Below are 16565 nucleotides of genomic sequence, written 5' to 3'. Positions count from 1 at the left end.
AGGGATGGTACATCACACTGGGTCTTAAAAGTATTTAGATTCACACCCTGAGCTTCCTCTTCTTTGTAGCTGTGTTACCTTGGGCAAGTCACCTGACCTCTCTGTGCCTAATTTCCTCATCTTTAAGATAGGTAATACTTCACTATGCAAAGTTAAGTCATGAATATCACTGAAGTGATAAAGCATGTCACTAGGTAAATAATAAACACCAAAAATAAATGGGAAAGACCATTATAATTAGGGATGCCATATAGCATAATAGTTACAAACTCAGAGGGCCTCAGTCCAAATCCCAGTTCTACCACTTACTAATGAAATGGCCTCAGACTAGTTGCTTTAGGCATTTGAGTCTCAGTGTTCTCATTTGTAAAATGGGAATATAACTATTACCATCTGAACACATAGGATTGTTGTGAGGATGAAATAATAATAAAGTGCACAGGAGTCACTCAGAACATAGTGGGTGGCTTTTGTGGTTATTACCATCACCAGCATCGCCTGTCCTCCCTGTGGGTGACTGAGAGACTTAGTGGGCTGCCTCTGGCCTCAGCAGAGCAAGGACAGGACAGGGCAGCTTGCTGAATCCAGAGCCTTGAGAAATCCCACCGCAGTGCTCCATCCTTGAGAGGATCAGAGCCTGGCTGGGTTGAGCCTTGAGGTGTCTGGTTTCGAGGTATCTCCTTCCTGCAGAGCTGTCAGAGCTTACAGCAGCAGCCGGTTCTTTGAACTAAGAACTCTCCAGGAGCTGCCAGGACAGAGCCAGGGCTTAGAGATAGTGACCAAGGCAGTGCAGAGGGTGAGGCAAAATCTCCAGAGAAGGTGGGGCTAGTTCCTAGATGGCATGGTCACCAGGGAAGGTGCAGAGCTCTGGTTTCAACCATATTATCATTTTTAAATTTTGCTGCAAAGCCCTGTTTCAATGAAGGTTTGGGCAGATGCCCAGTATGCAAAACACTTAAAAGCACAGCTGCTCTAGTTGAAACCAGGATGTGTGTGGGGGGCAACTCAGGCCTCCTTTACACTCTTCCAGGGGCCTCTAGGGGCTTAGTTTGAGGAAGAAAACTAACAGGGTGGCCAAAACACAGGCCTCGGATCAGACATCCCTGCAGCCCTGCCTCTGGTACTATCTAACTGTGAACTTTGGGGTGTCATTTCACATGCTGGAGCCTTAGTCTTCTCATCTGAAAATGGGACAATAAAAGCACCCACCTCAGGTACTTGTGTAAACTGGAGTGTCAAGTGCTTAGCTAACACACAGTAGGTGTGTAGGCATTTGCAGGTGGTAGCTATTTTCATTTCCTAAGGAGATCTGAATTAGAGACAGACCCTTTCAGAACATGTGCCTAATCCCAGAGGCTGTGAGGTGGGGTAGATGTTCCTTGGAACTAGGAATTAAAAGACCTGGGAAATATTCGTTCCTGATTCTATTACCAGAATCCTGTGTGACTTTAATCCCTGTCTTATTGAATCACTCTTCAAGATGTTTATGGAGGGCCTAGTCTGTGCCAGGCACTGTCCTTGGTGCTAGAGCATGGCCCTGGTACCTGAAAGGCCTAAGTTCCAGACTCAACTATGTCACTTTCTAGCTCTTTGGCTATGAGCAACTCACTGCTCCTCTCTGGTCTTCACTTTCTCCATGTGTAAAGTGAGGAGATTGAACTGTCTCAGTCCTATAATCCAACATCACCCACCCCGCACTCTCCTCCTCCCTTCTTGAAGCTCAGTTTCCTTATCTGTAAAATGGGAGTAATAGTAGTCTCCTCAAAGGGTCATGGCAAGGATTGAAGGAGCCGATACATATAAAGTTTATAGGAGAATAGCTGGTGCAGAATCAGTTTCCAATAAACGATAGCTGCCATTACCACCACCACCACCATAATCATTACCATCATCACCATGATCATGATCATGATGATCGTGAACATCTATACAGTGAAACTCTAAATGATCACTAACACTCTGATATGTTAAGTCCTACTTTTCTAGGAGAGAATTAAGTGACAAATGTCATATCTCACCGTGGGCCATCTGAGTAGGAAAGTTTAGAGGAGGGTCCCCAGTAGAGAGAGTTCTCCTTCAACTTTCCAGGTCTAAACAGATCTTTTTTTTTAATTGGAGTTCAATTTGCCAACATATAGCATAACACCCAGTGCTCATTCTAAACAGATCTTGGCTTGCTTAAAGTTTCCTTTCCTTTTCCCATGGTAAGCAAGAATAGGACCCTTGAGATCTGGAACAGTGGAAGCTATGGGAATCAATTTCTCTTTGTGTATTTCTCCTTTTAATGATTTTATTTCCTTGTTCAAATAGTGATTTCACTTCAGATCTTTTGAGGATGGGTCTTTGGTCAAAGATCAGTTGTCAGACAATTTAGACCTCCCATACTCTCCCAACTTCATCTCTCTCACACCACATGCTAAAAGGTGAGGCTTGACACATACCATCCTGGATTGGCTGTCTATTCCTTTCTCCCTCTGTCAAAACATTTGAATTGTAGGAGGTTATGGATCATGGTATCCCAGCAGCTCACAACTTTGGTGTCCTCATTGTTGCTTTTTATGTTTAGGAAAATTGGGTAGTCATATCCTCTTTACATTTGGGACTTGGAGACATTAAAATGACTTTTCCAAGGTTGTATGGGCGCCAAAACTAGCTCCCAGAAATCTGTCAAATGCTTATTCAACTAAGCCCTTTAGAAATTTACATTTGTTAAGCTTTTCATGCTCTGAATTCTGAGGCACTCAAGATGCGGGTCAGAAATCTGAAGCAATGCAGGTGAAGCCAAGTCAGCTAGACTGAGTTTTGGGGGTAGAAACTACTTGGAGGCCCCCACACTGGGGTCAGACTCTTCTCAGCAGAGAGGAACAGTGAAGGTCTGGGGGCGTGTGTAGGAAAGGGGCTGTGAACTTACAGCTCCTGGCTCTGAGAGTGAGCGACAATATTAGAACAAGTGTGTGGTAGGTAGGCTGTCACTGACTTCACTGTGTGATGTCGAGAAGTCCCGTTTCCCCCCTCCCACTACTCCCCCTTCTCTGCTCTAACCATCCAATAACTTAACTTCGCTGCCTGGAGGTTGCGCTTCCCGCCCATCCCTCCGCCGCCGCATCTTAGCGCTGTCCGCGGTGCTGATCGCCAATCTCCTGATTGCCGTTTCGACCAGCGGGGATCTCTGGTGCGCCCAACCTCTCCTCCTGACCCCCCACCCCCCGCCTCTCTTCCTCCAGGCACCTCACACATAAATCACGGGTGGGAGGCCAGCTTGGTTCCCCCTGCGCCGGGAAGCAGCTGCCCCCTCCCTTGCTCACACAGGGTTTTGCAGCAGTGGTGGCAGCTGCCACTGATTCAGGCACTGGGGGGAAGCAATTGATTTGTCTACTGCCAGCAGCCCGGAGTTGCCTACGCGGACGGACGACAGAGAGAAAGAGAAAGAAAGAGAGAGGAAGAGGGGTGGGGGGAGAGGACTCAGAGCAAAAACCTTCATCCATGTGGAGGGCAGTCTGAGGAAGCCTGTCCACTGACTGGTCTGAGTTTTCTCTTCTTCTGACCGTGACATTTCTTTTCGTCTTGATCCTGCATGATTTAGGGGTAGTTGGTGTGTGTGTGTGTGTGTGAGTGTGTGTGTGTGCACGCGCGCGCGTGCTGGTGCTTTGATTTTATTTTGGGAAGAGTAGGGGAATCAAATGAACAATTTTCTTTCAGGCACCTCTACTGAGCTTTCAAACCAAGTCATCGGGAGTTAGTATCTTCCCACCCCAGCAGGGAAGGGAGGAGTTGGCTCACCCATTCCCTCTGCAATCCTCTGGTGTGGAGGTAAGTGCTATTCTTCTCAATTGTGTAAATGGGCTAGGGGTATTGGAATCCCAGTTGGGATGAGGTGTGCACATGAGCTGCTTGGGATGAAAGGTAGGTAGGGGAGGGAGGGAGGTTGAAGAGCGACCACATTTATTTGCCCACATTCTGCAGTGTTTGATCGCCTAAATGGCACCCCAAAGCTAAATGAGATTTCGGCTCAGTGCCCAGGGAAGGGGTAAAATATGCTCCTGTTTTAGGCAATGCGATCAAAATTGTGGCTTCTGCCCAATTTACCCTCTCCCTTGCAGCAGAAGCTGTTGAAAGTAGCCAGCAGTTCTCCGAGTGGATTAACCCTTCGTAGGCTGGCCAGCCTGCATGGAGGGGTCTCTGGTGTTCTGATCTGTGGGTGGGCACCTTTGCCCTGGATGGGAGAGCATCACCTGAGGCCGAAAGGTTAATCCTTGTTGAGAGTCACCTAGGCACACCAGGTGAGGCTTGCATAGGAGAGGGCTAGGACTGTACCATCTTCTAGGTACAGCTGAGTAATTCAATTGTAGTGATTTTTGCAAGCGTGGCTGTTCTGAGCTTCCTGAGATGGGAGAGCTGGGAACCATGGAAGGACCACATTTTGCTGGGAATGAGTGGTCAGGCAGGCCATAGGGGAGCAGCCAACAACCTCTGGAGCAGACGATGTTTTATTTTCACAGGTGGTGTAACCTGTAAGTGATTGTATGGGGGTGCATCATGGCACCAGCCTGGAGGACTCCATCCTAAGCCTGTCTCAGAGTAGGCAAAGAAGGGAACAGGGTTTGTTCTGATTCTAGGGAAAGACTCCTGTTTCTGGCTTTGGATCAGTTCCAGGGCAGACCAAACCCCACTCTAGTTTCTTTATATGAGATCCTGATGGGATAAGCCTGCACCAACCTGTTAGTGAGTGGAAAGTTGAGATTTCTTGTAGCTGAATCCAAAAGCTCACATTTAATTTTAAAACACCTTTGCTGCTAATCTGTGACCCATTAAAAAGGAGATTTCTCTTTGCTTTCTGCTTTGATTACATCTACCTTTCTAGAAATAAATGTCCTTATTTTTAGCATCCTCACTATTATCTCAGGGGCCACTTCAGTCTTCTGCACTCCCAAGGATTTCTCTGTAGGTTCTTGTTCTTGATGGTGGGAGGAATAAAACATCAGCCCAGAGACTGGCAAGCCTGAAACATAAGCAGGGCCCCCTCAGTCATTTTCTCCAGTCCCAGAGCCAAGCGGGGACGCTGAAATCCCAGAGCATGTGCCTGCTCAGGTAGACCATATGAGGCAAAGAAGGTGGGCTGCATGATGATTAGTGTCAAAGACATGTCCTCAAAACCCCACACTGTTCTCACTGGGTGACCTTGAGGAGGAAGTTGCCTTAATTTCCTCCCTGGGAAGCCTCAAGTATGAATGATTGACATGCAGAAATTTGGTTCAGATAAGGAGCCATGAGATCTGGCTGTTGGTGAAATTTAAAATTTCGAACTTTGGCATTCACTGGTCAAACTGGACAATGGCTGGGGCCCTGGAGTGGGGGGCTCTTAGGAGTTCCCTATTGTGCTAAGTGTTAACTCTTTAATTGCTGGATTATGGGGGAAGTTTGGAGGGGAACTAGGAGAGTGTCAGGGGAGCCACCGGAGCCTCAGTGCAACATCACCATCTGGTTCAGCAGTATTTCAGTGTTTTAACAACTGGCTTAACTGTGCGGAGCATGCATGCTAGCCCAGCGGAGGTAGCTGGGGCTGGGTTGTTAACATGTGGGTGCTTTGAAAACATCTCCTTGCTGCTTCTCAGCCTTACTTCCTTGGGGGTGGCTAAGATCCAAAAGGCTGCCCTCCCTCCTCCCCCATCACATTTGAAATGGTGCATTGTGGTGCACCAGGGAGAGGGAAACAGAAGCTTCTGGAAAGAGACTTAGACTTGGACCAGGAGATCTGGGTTCCATCCCCAGCTCTGCCTCCCCTTTCTGGGCTTTAGTTTCCCTGAATGTGCAATAAGGCACATGGTCTAGGTGACTCCAGGGCCCCTTCTAGCTCTGTGGATCTGGGACTATGTGAGGAGTGTATGTGCAGGCATACTTCTAGGATGGGTTTGTACTGTGTTTGGGAATTTATCACATGTGTCAAGGAGGCCTGTTTGGGGTGGGTTGGGATTGGGGGTTTCTTGTGAGAACTTTGCTGAGTTCCTAGAATCTTGTGCTCAGCTGGAGAGGGGTCTGCTTTATTTATGGCCTCAGATACATAGACATACAGATGTTGTAGCATTTGAAAGCTCTATAGAAACTTATCCCAGGGGTGGCAGCAAGGACCCCTTTGAGAACCTCCACTCTGAAAAGATGCGTATTCACACACACACACACACACACACACACACACACACACACACACCACCTGGGGAAAAGTGGACCCTCCCTAATGCTCATCTGAGCCCCTCAAGTTTAGAACCTCTGATCAAGTCTGACTCTCCTTCGGGCAGCAGCAGGGTTGGGGCTGGGGTGGTGGGGAGCAAGAGAGGGAAGGCAACTTGTCTAAGACCACATAGTAAATCATGGCAGAGCAAGATGCACATCTGCTGTCATGGAGACAAGGCATCATCCCTTTACTCCTGGCTCAGGCAGCCCCCACTCACCCCACCCAGCTGGATAGGGAGGGAGGACATTCTGTGATGTCTCTCCAGCCTGTGCTGGTGATTGGGAAGCCTAGCTGTGGAGACAAATACGGACATTTCCTTTCTCACTGGTGGGCGAGAGGCAGCAGCCAGAGGTTTTGCAATTCTAAAAGGTGCCCTAGGAAGACTCTCACCAACTTGCTCTGCGTCTCCTTCTTTTCTACAGCTTGTATACATCCTAGCTGCCTGTCCAAGACTGTGAGTTCTTGTCAGGGTGCTCTGAGCATTTATTTGTAGGATGTGGTATTTACTCTTTATTTACCCCCACCCTGCCACCCTGAGGATCATAGAGGATTTGTGACTTTCTGATAAAGACCACCACAACATATGGTCCTATCTTCTGTTCTTTATCCCCTTTGAGTGGGGAGCTGGTCGTAAAGGCAGATGAATCAGGCTTTGATATGAAGACCATGAGAAGCAAACAGTGTGGTAGATTTCTGTTAAGTGCTGTGGCTGTAACTTGGGATAAAAATAAATCCAGGACCCAGTAGTGGTAGGCTGGAGCTGACAAGCTTAAATTATTCAGCTGCCACCCAGGATGGAGATCCTTTTGTGCTGGGACTGTGAAGGAGGCACCATAGAAATAGGCCCCTCTCCTTCCTGTTCCTCACCCCTCTCTGCCTCCTTAACCAGCCATTTGAGGGACTGCAGTGTGGGACTCTGGGAGAAGCCAGACCTGAGTTCAAGTTCTACTCCAGCCCTTCCTTGCTGTGTGATGTCAGGCAAGACTCTTAACCTCTCTGAGCCTCAATTTCCTCAGTGAAGTATATTAAGGTAGTATGGCATGGTGGCTAATAGTATGGACTCTGGAAATAGCTCTCTTGGGTTTAGATCCCTCCAGGTGGGTCATTTCACTTCTCTGAGGCTCAATTTTCCATTTGTAAAGCAAAAATACTAAAGGGATTATAAAAAATTTGAGTTAATGTTTGCAAAGTACATAGTACTGAGCCCGGGAGGAGTAAGTAACATATGTTAGCAATGGGGTTGATGTTGGTGATGGTGAGGTAACAGTGCAGTCACCCTGACTGAAACAAGATTAAGGAGAGGTAGAGGAAGGTGAATCCTGTGGGCCGGTTGTGTAGCTTTAGGGCCCAGGAGAGAGAAGACAGAGCTTGGAGACAGAAGACTTCTGGTCCCACTTATTCCTTATGTGATGTTTGTGCAGTTGCTAGTGAGGTCCCTGGGACCTCAATTTCTCCATCTGTGAAATGGGCATAATGACCTCCTTTCCTTAAAGCCTGTGAAGACCTGAGGAAGCAGGCCTTGTGAATGTGGTGGTCAGGCCCTGGAGGAAGGGATCTGGGAGGAGAAGCCCTACTGACTACTCTGTCTTTTGTTCCTCCAAATCCTTGGGAGGTTTTTGCTGAATCATTGCAAATCACCAGCTCAGAACCTGTGAATTTTTCCTAGGAGACCTGAGCTTTCCCTCACTTCCCTGCCATGGAGCTTCTGCATAGGGCTCTGGAGATGCCACAGGCCAGATCCGTAAGGGCCAAGGCTGTGCATCCCAATTTTTAAAGTCAAGGTTAGCACACAGCTGTTGTTCAGCAGTGACTTGCATGGCTGCATGCATGAATAAATGAAGGAAACCTCAGTTGGTTTTGGTTGACTAGTGGACAGGCCAATTTGAGGAGGTGCCTTTGACCTATGGTCCAGCCAGAGGTCTGCATACAGTAGGCACTCAGTGTTTGTTGATTATGATGAGTCATTGGTGCAGAGATTAGAAGGACTTGGCTTTCATCTCATATCTACAACAGGCAAAGGCAAGGCCTCTCTCTCCTCCTACCAGAGAGCATCTCTGACACTTAACTTGTATACCATACATTTATTGAATACTTACAGTATGCCTGGCACCATGGTGGGTATTGGGAATAAACTGGTGACAAAGACACAATCTTTTGTGGGACTTAGATTAAGGAAATGGCTGCCTACAATATGTAAGCCTTTGGGGGGTGGTACAGAGAGAGGGTTTCCTGGGCCACCCTCTTTAGGGTGTTTTCACTCAGTTCAGTGACATCTGAAAGTCCATTGTTAAAGCTTCGTTTGTTTTGTTTGTCTTAAGGCTTTGCTCTTGGCCAAAGAGCAGATGCTTGGGATGGGATAACACATCTAGCCTTATTAGTCATTTACACTTTACTGAGGGGGAGTTGGAAAATCCCTTCCAGAAAGTGAGGGGAGAGCTTTTTTGGAGTGGGGATGGAGTCTGCACACACTGAATTTGAAGGTAAAAGAAGGGACAAAAGGCAGCAAAGGCACATGCTTCTGGATTTACCTTCTGCTGGGGATAGAAAGCTCTCGATGTCTAAGAGAATCCAAGACAGATTCCAGGGGTGTGCCTTCGACCCACTCCATCAGAAGCTCTGAGTGCAGGGCCTTGAGACAGTGTTTGCACCAGCCTCCACTGCTATCGACAAAGGAGTGTTTTTGAAATGCAGAATACTTTATAGGGGTTAGTTATAACAAGTCTAGGTGTGTTGCAACCCGTGGACTTTCTCCCAGGGTTCTCTCCACTGCTGCTCACCATTTCCCAAGGGGCTGAGCAGGGTAAGATCCAGGCCTGTTGCCTCCCTAGCGCCCAACCACTTTCTCTCTGCCACCGAATCCCTGTTTCCCACAGGAGCACGAGCTTGATCTAGCAATGTTGACCCCATTCCCTGCAACTTCTGAGCACCCAGGGATGGGGGGCACTTCTTTCTCAGGCAGGATCTAGGGACTTAGGTTTTTGGATGGCTCAGTGGCGAGGCAGTGGTGATCTGTCTGCTCTCTAGCCTGGCCAGGCCTTTGGGATTTGAGAGAACGGAGCTGGTTCTCAGCCCGATTTGCTTTCCTTTGGGGCCAGGGAAATGTGGGCTGCAGCTCCACCAAGGCACTGTGCTGCCGTATGCAATGTCACCGTGGTTTCCTCGAAGTAATTGTCTTGCTGTCATTAGTTCTAATGACATAACGCATGCTTATATCTCATTGTAATGGAGCCGTGTCAGACTCTGGCTTAGTAATCCAGTTAGTGAGCAAGATAACATGCCTCAGGAAGCTGGGGGTTTTGCCCACCCCTTTGCGATTAATCAACAAGAGGAAAACCATCTGACAGCATCACAATGATGTGTGGTTTGGGAAGGGTTTATTTAGAGAAGAGAGGGGGGAAAGTCTCCTCATCTCTCAATATAATCTGAGTGAGTTCATTCAGTTGCCTTTTTCTTTCTGTTTTTCTTCCTTTCTTTCCTTTTTTTCCTCTTTAATGCACCTACACAATGACAAGCAACGACTTGTGAATGGAAGCAGCTCTCAGTAGAGAACAGATTATGTAAGTGGGTTCCAGTGCCAGCCGCTGACGGCGGGGAGGCGTTCTGGGGCTGCTGGGAGGAGAAATGATTTCTCAAAGTTTATCGGGAGGCCTTCCATGCGAGATGCTGCCAAAAAAGCATCTGTGTGGTCCATTCTGGCCCTCAGCCTTCCACTTGTGCCCATCCCCCTCTACCTGTCAGCTTTTTCCTTTGTCACTCTGGCGCCACTGTGTCCCCAAATCTTTTTCTCTCTGGATCTCTTTCCCCTTTTCACCACCTCTGTCCCCTTGCCCATTTCTGCTACCCTTCTCAAATCCTCTGTCTCCTCTCTCCTGTGTCCCTGCCCATCTCTGCCCCTCTTTTTTCTCACTCTCTTGCTGTCCTCTTCTCCTTACTCCTGCCCTGCCCCATCCCATCTTTCTCTTATCTATGTTGATACACTGAGTGGCTTGTGAAGGGAAAGCACTTGTGAGCCCCCGAGACCCCAAGTAGGGTGATCAATAGTCCCAGTTTGCCTAGGACAGAGGATTCTTGGCATGCTGGGCTCTCCGTGTGCTCAAACTAGAAAAGATTTGGGCAAACCAGGGTGAGTTGAGGTCATCTTAGCTCTATGTCAAATGCTTGGAATTTTGAAGAGTTCTCCCAAGACCAGAGACGTGGCTTTCTGGGGGAGTTACCTGCTCTCCTACTCAGGGGGAGGGACACAGTGGTCTCTGAAGCACCCACCCTGCACCCCACAGCATCCTCTGCATGACTGGAGAGTAGAGACTGCTTGGGTCTGCAGAGGCCAGTGGTCAGTCAAGGGCAGGGGGTTGACTCCCTCCTCCCTCCCTACCCCGTTCCCCCCGCAAGGCTGACCACCCAGCTAGTTATTTGTTCATTTGTCACAAGAGGGGATCCGGTGAAAGATTGCAGATGGTTCTATGCCAGATATCCTCACACATGAGCCTTTGTCAGAATTCTCTGAAGGGTGGTTAAGTCAGACTTTCTGATTCTAGTGGAACTTAGAACCACATATCATTTCCAATGATGTAATTGCTGCCCGCTCCAGGGACCCCACTTTGAGAAGCACTGCTTTTGGCCAATTCATTCCCAAATATTTATCATTCACTACCATGTGCCAGGCACTGCTGTAGTCATTAGGGATTCAGTGGTAACTGAGACAGAGTTCTCTACCCTCCTAGAGCTTACAAAGGCAGTGAATAAATAAACACATCAATAAAGTGATTTTAGGAAACCATAGGACATGATAGAATAAGACAAGTGGTAGGTAGGGGGAAGAGAGTTGATTTAGTTACATATAGATTTAAAAAAAAAAAGGGTAACCAGGGGAAACTTTCAGGGATGGCAATGTTTGGATTGAAAGTTGAGATTCTAGAAAGAACCAGAACAATCCAGGCTGAGAGAACAGAAGTACAGAGGCAGAGACAACTGTGGTGTCTTGAAGGAATAGCAAGAAGACCAGTGTAAGTGGCAGGAGGGGAAGGTGAGGGGAGCGAGGTGGGCTGGGGGCTGCAGGCTAAGGGCCAAGTCATGCAGGACTCCAGTGCAGACAAGGAGTCTGGATTTGATTTTATGCCAGGGGAGGGTTCTCATCAGGAAAGTGAAATGATCTAATTTACAGCCTTGGTCATGATCACTTTGGTTAGTGGAGAAAGGACTGCAGGAGGCAATGGTGGAAGCCGGGAAACCAGAGATTGGGGGGACTAGTGATGGGGCCAGGTGGTGGCAAGGAAGAAGGTGGTTAGATTTTTGTGGGCTTTGCAGGATCACAGACAGGTCTTATGGAGGGATCAGATGTGGGGGTGTGGGAGGAGCCAGGGTCCACTCCCAGGGAGACAGGACCTGTTATTGTCATTAATGCAGCAGATCTGAATCTGGGGATGTGGAGAGGGACCTTGACTGCAACCAGGGACCAGTGGCTTAAGAAGCAAGAGCAACGGCATGTGCCAAGTGAGAGGGGTGCCTTTTAGGGAGATTGCAAATGCTCCTTCTATGCTTGCTAAAATGCACCATCCCTCTCTCCCCAGAGGGAAAGGCAGCAGCTCAGGATATTTTCTTTCATGAGCAGTGGCTGGATTAATCTGCCAGTGCTAAGCAACATACTGGAAGTGGCTTCTGCTGCTGCCATGTCAGGCGGGGACATGGCCAAGTATTTCCCCCAAAGGTCTGGAGTTGGGGGGCTTGTGGGAAGGGCTGCTAGGCAGGATGGAAGACACGAGTTCCTGGCATTTCAAGCATTCTCTCTGATTGTCAGAGACCTCCATGTTGTTCACCCAAGCTGGCTAGCCCTGGCCAGAGGAAGTCATCAGCATTGGCATGTCCCAGAAACCAAAAGCAAGATGTCCTCACCCATAGAGGGGACATGTAAGGTGCAGACCAATGACACACTTCCTTTGCCTCTCAGAAAGAGACCTGCTGCCATTTCTTTAGATTTGTTTTTTTCTGCCCCCCACCCCTGCCCCCCTTGGGAGGGTTTATCTGGCTGGGACAGGCATATGAAGTCTCTGTGTCTTATCTCCAGAGGGGTCTGGGTGCATGACCTCTTCTGAACAACGCGTGCCTCTTTGGAGATGAATCCCCAGGGAGAAATAAATAGTGCTCCCATGCTGGTGGCCAGGAGGGGGCTTTGCTCCTGGGATTATAGTGTGAGGAGAGCTGGCCTCATTTGTAGCCTCTCAGTTTTCCACTGAGAACTCATCTGCTTCGTAAATAAATTTTTGTTCTAGCACAGGTGCTGACAATGAAGTTTTTTCCTCATTTCCTAGGACAAGACCACCCTTGAACCCTAAAGATTTCCTTCTCAAATTTTCATTATTTAATCTCCTTATCCTCATAGGCCATTCCTCTCCCCTCACAGGCAACCCGTATATCCCATAGAACGGACATCTCTTTTTTTTGTAAATGCACCTTCAAAATATGTACTTCTAACTTATATGCATGGTATATATAAACCTCCTTGTTGTTCACTTGTTTTTTCACTCAGCACCGTGTTTTTAAGATCCTTCCATATTGCAAAACATGCATCTAATCTTTTGCTTCTAATTGTTGCTATATTCCCAGGCATTAATACCCACACATTTTACCCATTCTCTTAACTTATGTTAGCCTCCTTCCAGTTCCCTGGAATATATCTGGGACTTTCCTGCACTAACCAGCTGGGGTTTCAGGACACAGAGACTTATTTTAATAGAGATTTAATAGTCACTGGGGAGGTGCGGCAAAATGCTTCACTGTTTATCTTTTGATTGTTTGCTCAACAAACACTGAGCACCCACTCATGATGCCCCATGGGCATGGAGAGGGAGGCAGTGGTCAAATCGGTAGTTTAGAGCCAGGCAGATGTGCGTTTGGATCAGATTGTAATACCCACTGGCTGTGTGACCTTTGACAAAGTGACTTTGCCCCTCTGAGCCTTAGTTTCTTCCTCTGTAAAATGGGGAGAATGATAGTATTCATTGGATAAGGTCGTTGGAAGTAAAGTGAGAGGATGCACGCCATTGCTTTGTGTGATGAAACTTTTTTTAGTTGGCACCCTGCTGAGGGAGTGGATAAGTAGATGTTTATTCCCCTCCATGTTCTGCTGGATCTCCCCTGTGTGGATGTGTGTTGGGGAGCAGAGTCCTGGCTGAGGCCACCCTGTTGAGTAGTTATTTCTCCATCTATGTGGAGAGCCCCTGGTCCCATTCCAGAGTCAGCCACATGACCTGCCTCTGTGTAGCCTCCAGGACTGGGGTTTCTCCTCTAACACTGCCGTGGCTTCTGGAAATCGACTGGTGGTAGCAGAGAGCCTCGTGTTGGTCCTGAATACACTCAGAGGGTAAAATACCATAGAAGTTGGTAGTGGAAGTCTTCAAGTGGCCAGAAGACCAAACGACCCCCCCCCACCCCACCACACACACACACACACACACACACACACACACACACAGGCCCTGGGACTGAACAGAATCCTGCTCTGGAAAATTTTCCCTCTGGTTGTCATGGCAGCAGGTGTGGGATGGGAGTCTTCATCCTGGGGAGGCACCACAGGGCTGAGATTTCTGGTTGACACAGACTGTAGAGTGGCCTAGGTCTCTACTGCAGGGGGATCTCTGATGCAGGGGGTATCCCTGCCTGCTTGTAGCATTTCACCATCCTCTTGCTAAAAAGACCAGTGAACTAAGAGTATCCAGCTGGGTTCAAATCCTGGCTGTGCCACCCAGGGGTGGTGCTCCAGAGCTGCACCTTCATACAGGAAGCAAATGAATTGGCTCTTGTCCACAAAGTCACAGAGCAGTGACAGGGGGCTCGACCTTGTGCTTTGCACGTATATAAGTGATCTCTTCTAATCCTTGCAGGGCATGTGAAGGAGGCGTTGCTTTCATGCCCATTTTGCAGACCAGACTTCTGAAGCTAGAGAGGACAGAGAGGTCTCAGTTCCCCAAATTCACACTGCCAGTCAAGGGTAGATTCAGGACTCAAACCCAGATCTTTTGGACACCAAAGTCAAAGACAGAATTTTCATAGCGAAGAAATGAACCTCCCAGGGCCTCATTCTTCTGTTCTGTAAAATGAGATAACCAGTCACCACTTATTGTTAGGAGTGGTGTTATTGTTAGGAGTTGTCATGAAGATTGAGCAGCTTAGAATTTCTTTCTTTAATATGAAGCTCTGCAGCAATGGATTCTGTAGTCTTCAGTTCCTCCTGGCTTGGATTTGAGATCTTAAGCATGAATGTTATTCCGATGAAGGACAGGAGGGCACTGATCAGCGATTAGAAACACAGGCACTGCCTCCACATTGCATTTCAGGCTGTGCAACTTGCCAGCCTGTGACCTTGGGCAAATTACTTGGCCTCTCTGGACTCAGTTTCCTCCCCTGTGAGATGGGAATAATAATGGCGCTGTGAGGACCCTTTGAGGTAATACATATCAGAAGTGCCCAGAACAGTGCCCAGAATGTGTATATGCAACTGCATAAACGCCAGCTGCTTACTATTACACAGAACTTTTTTTTTTTTAAAAAACTTACTTCTAGAGTCAGTTTTGTTTTTTTTTTTTTTAAGTAACCTCCCAAAAAGGAGGGTTGCACTTACGGATTCCATTTACAGATGAAAGAGGTAAGCTTGGAGGTAAACCGATTTTCCAGAGAAAGGTTTAGTCCCCTGGGGGAGACAGTGGCCAAATCACAGAGCTCCAAAGCATAGCAGGTCCACCAGGCCAATGACAGAGAACAAATCTGACAGAAAGTGACAAAATGCGGCACCTGGGTGGCTCAGTCAGTTGAACATCTGCCTTAGGCTCAAGTGGTGATCCCAAGGTCCTGGGATCGAGTCACACATCAAGAGTCCCCTGCTCTGCGGGGAGCGTGCTTCTCACTCTGTCTCTGCCTTCTCTCTCTCTCATGAATGAATGAATGAATGAATGAATAAATAAATAAATAAATAAATAAATAAATAAATAAATAAATCTTTTTTTAAAAAGTGACAAATGACAGTCACAGAGACTAGAGAAAAGCAGATGGTTAATTCAGTGGCTTCAGGATCCTTCCCAATGGGTGCCAGCAGCTAGAGCCACCAGTACCTCCAGCACTTAGTGATTCCCACAAAATGTTTTGCCAGACATAGGTAATAATGTATTAGGAACTGGAATAAAGAAAGCAAAAACCTACTAGGGATGTAGATGAAATGATCGGATGTCCATTTATAATATTTGCTTCATTAATTGTATTACACACATACTTAAAATCACATATTATATAAAACAATCAATAAAAACTTTTTTCTGCTGCTGCTATGTATTGAGAAAATAATTAAACCAGAAAAGTAAGGAAAGTTTTATGATTTTAACAAAATTTATCTACTGTAACTACCCTTCACCATTTGGATTTGACTGGTGGTTGGGTAGTTGAGAACTTACTTGAACTATTTTGTTATGTAAAATAAATTGAGAGAGAGAATGATAGGCGCTTGACAGTGTGAAAAACAATTTGGATAGAAGAGGAATTTCTGCTTTCTGAAGAATATTTGGTTGGGAGGAACCTTACCTTCTGTTTGGTCATTTATAACATTTGCCAGGCACGGTGCTCAGTGCTGGGATATAGTAGAAAATAATTTCGATTTGGTCCTCTCTCTGGAGGAGGTAAACCTATATCAGTAATCATGCATGTGAATATTATATATATAATTAAAAACTGAGACAAGAGTTCCAAAGAGGTCTGTGAGGGAGCATCACAAGGAAATCTGACCTAATCTGGGAGGGCTCCCCTGAGGCAGTGACATTTGACCAGAGAGCTGAAGGATGAATAGGCTTTCACTGAGTAAAGCAAAGAAAAAAGAACAATTATGGCAGCAACAACAGCATGTGAAAGGCTTCAAGGATCTGAATGAAGGCCAGCACTATCGTTGAGCAAGGTTGAGGGGGGGAGCCCAGTGTGAGATGAGTTGGTGGTAACTGCAGGGCCATGGTGTGGCATCTTGTCTTTATTCTGAGAGCAGTTCTGAGAAAAATTCTGTTTTTACAAGCAGATGACCTGATCTGATCTGTTTTGTAAAAGCCTCCTTAGCTGCAGCACAGGATTTGCATCCAGAGGAGGTCTTGGAGAAATTTGATGAATACTCTACACTGACACACAGACAGCTTTGTGTATTGGCGGAGCCCCCTGTGCCCCACCCTCTTTACAGCACTGAACCACGCCCCCCTCTCCGAAGGCGGGGAGGGCAGTGCAATCCCAACCAGGGAGAGAATTTGTTTTGCGGTGAATCACAGTGTGGGGCTCCTCCCTGAAAATCTGGAGAGAGATGGGGTAGGGATACTTG

At 47.3% G+C, this 16565-nt stretch overlaps 1 protein-coding gene across 1 annotated transcript in view; it reads left to right on the top strand.

Moving 5' to 3' along the window:
- Positions 1-3701: 3701 nt before the first annotated feature.
- The window catches only part of RPH3A (rabphilin 3A), a 98289-nt gene continuing 85425 nt past the window's right edge, over positions 3702-16565 (top strand). Inside the window, 1 exon segment of the mRNA XM_055322867.1 lies at positions 3702-3810. The gene's annotated coding sequence lies outside the window, so the exon portion shown is untranslated.

Source organism: Nyctereutes procyonoides, unplaced genomic scaffold (genome assembly GCF_905146905.1).
Source record: "Nyctereutes procyonoides isolate TBG_1078 unplaced genomic scaffold, NYPRO_anot_genome, whole genome shotgun sequence".
Lineage (NCBI taxonomy): Eukaryota > Metazoa > Chordata > Mammalia > Carnivora > Canidae > Nyctereutes > Nyctereutes procyonoides.
Note: the sequence above shows the minus strand (reverse complement) of the source record. Positions and strands in the feature narration are given on the sequence as shown.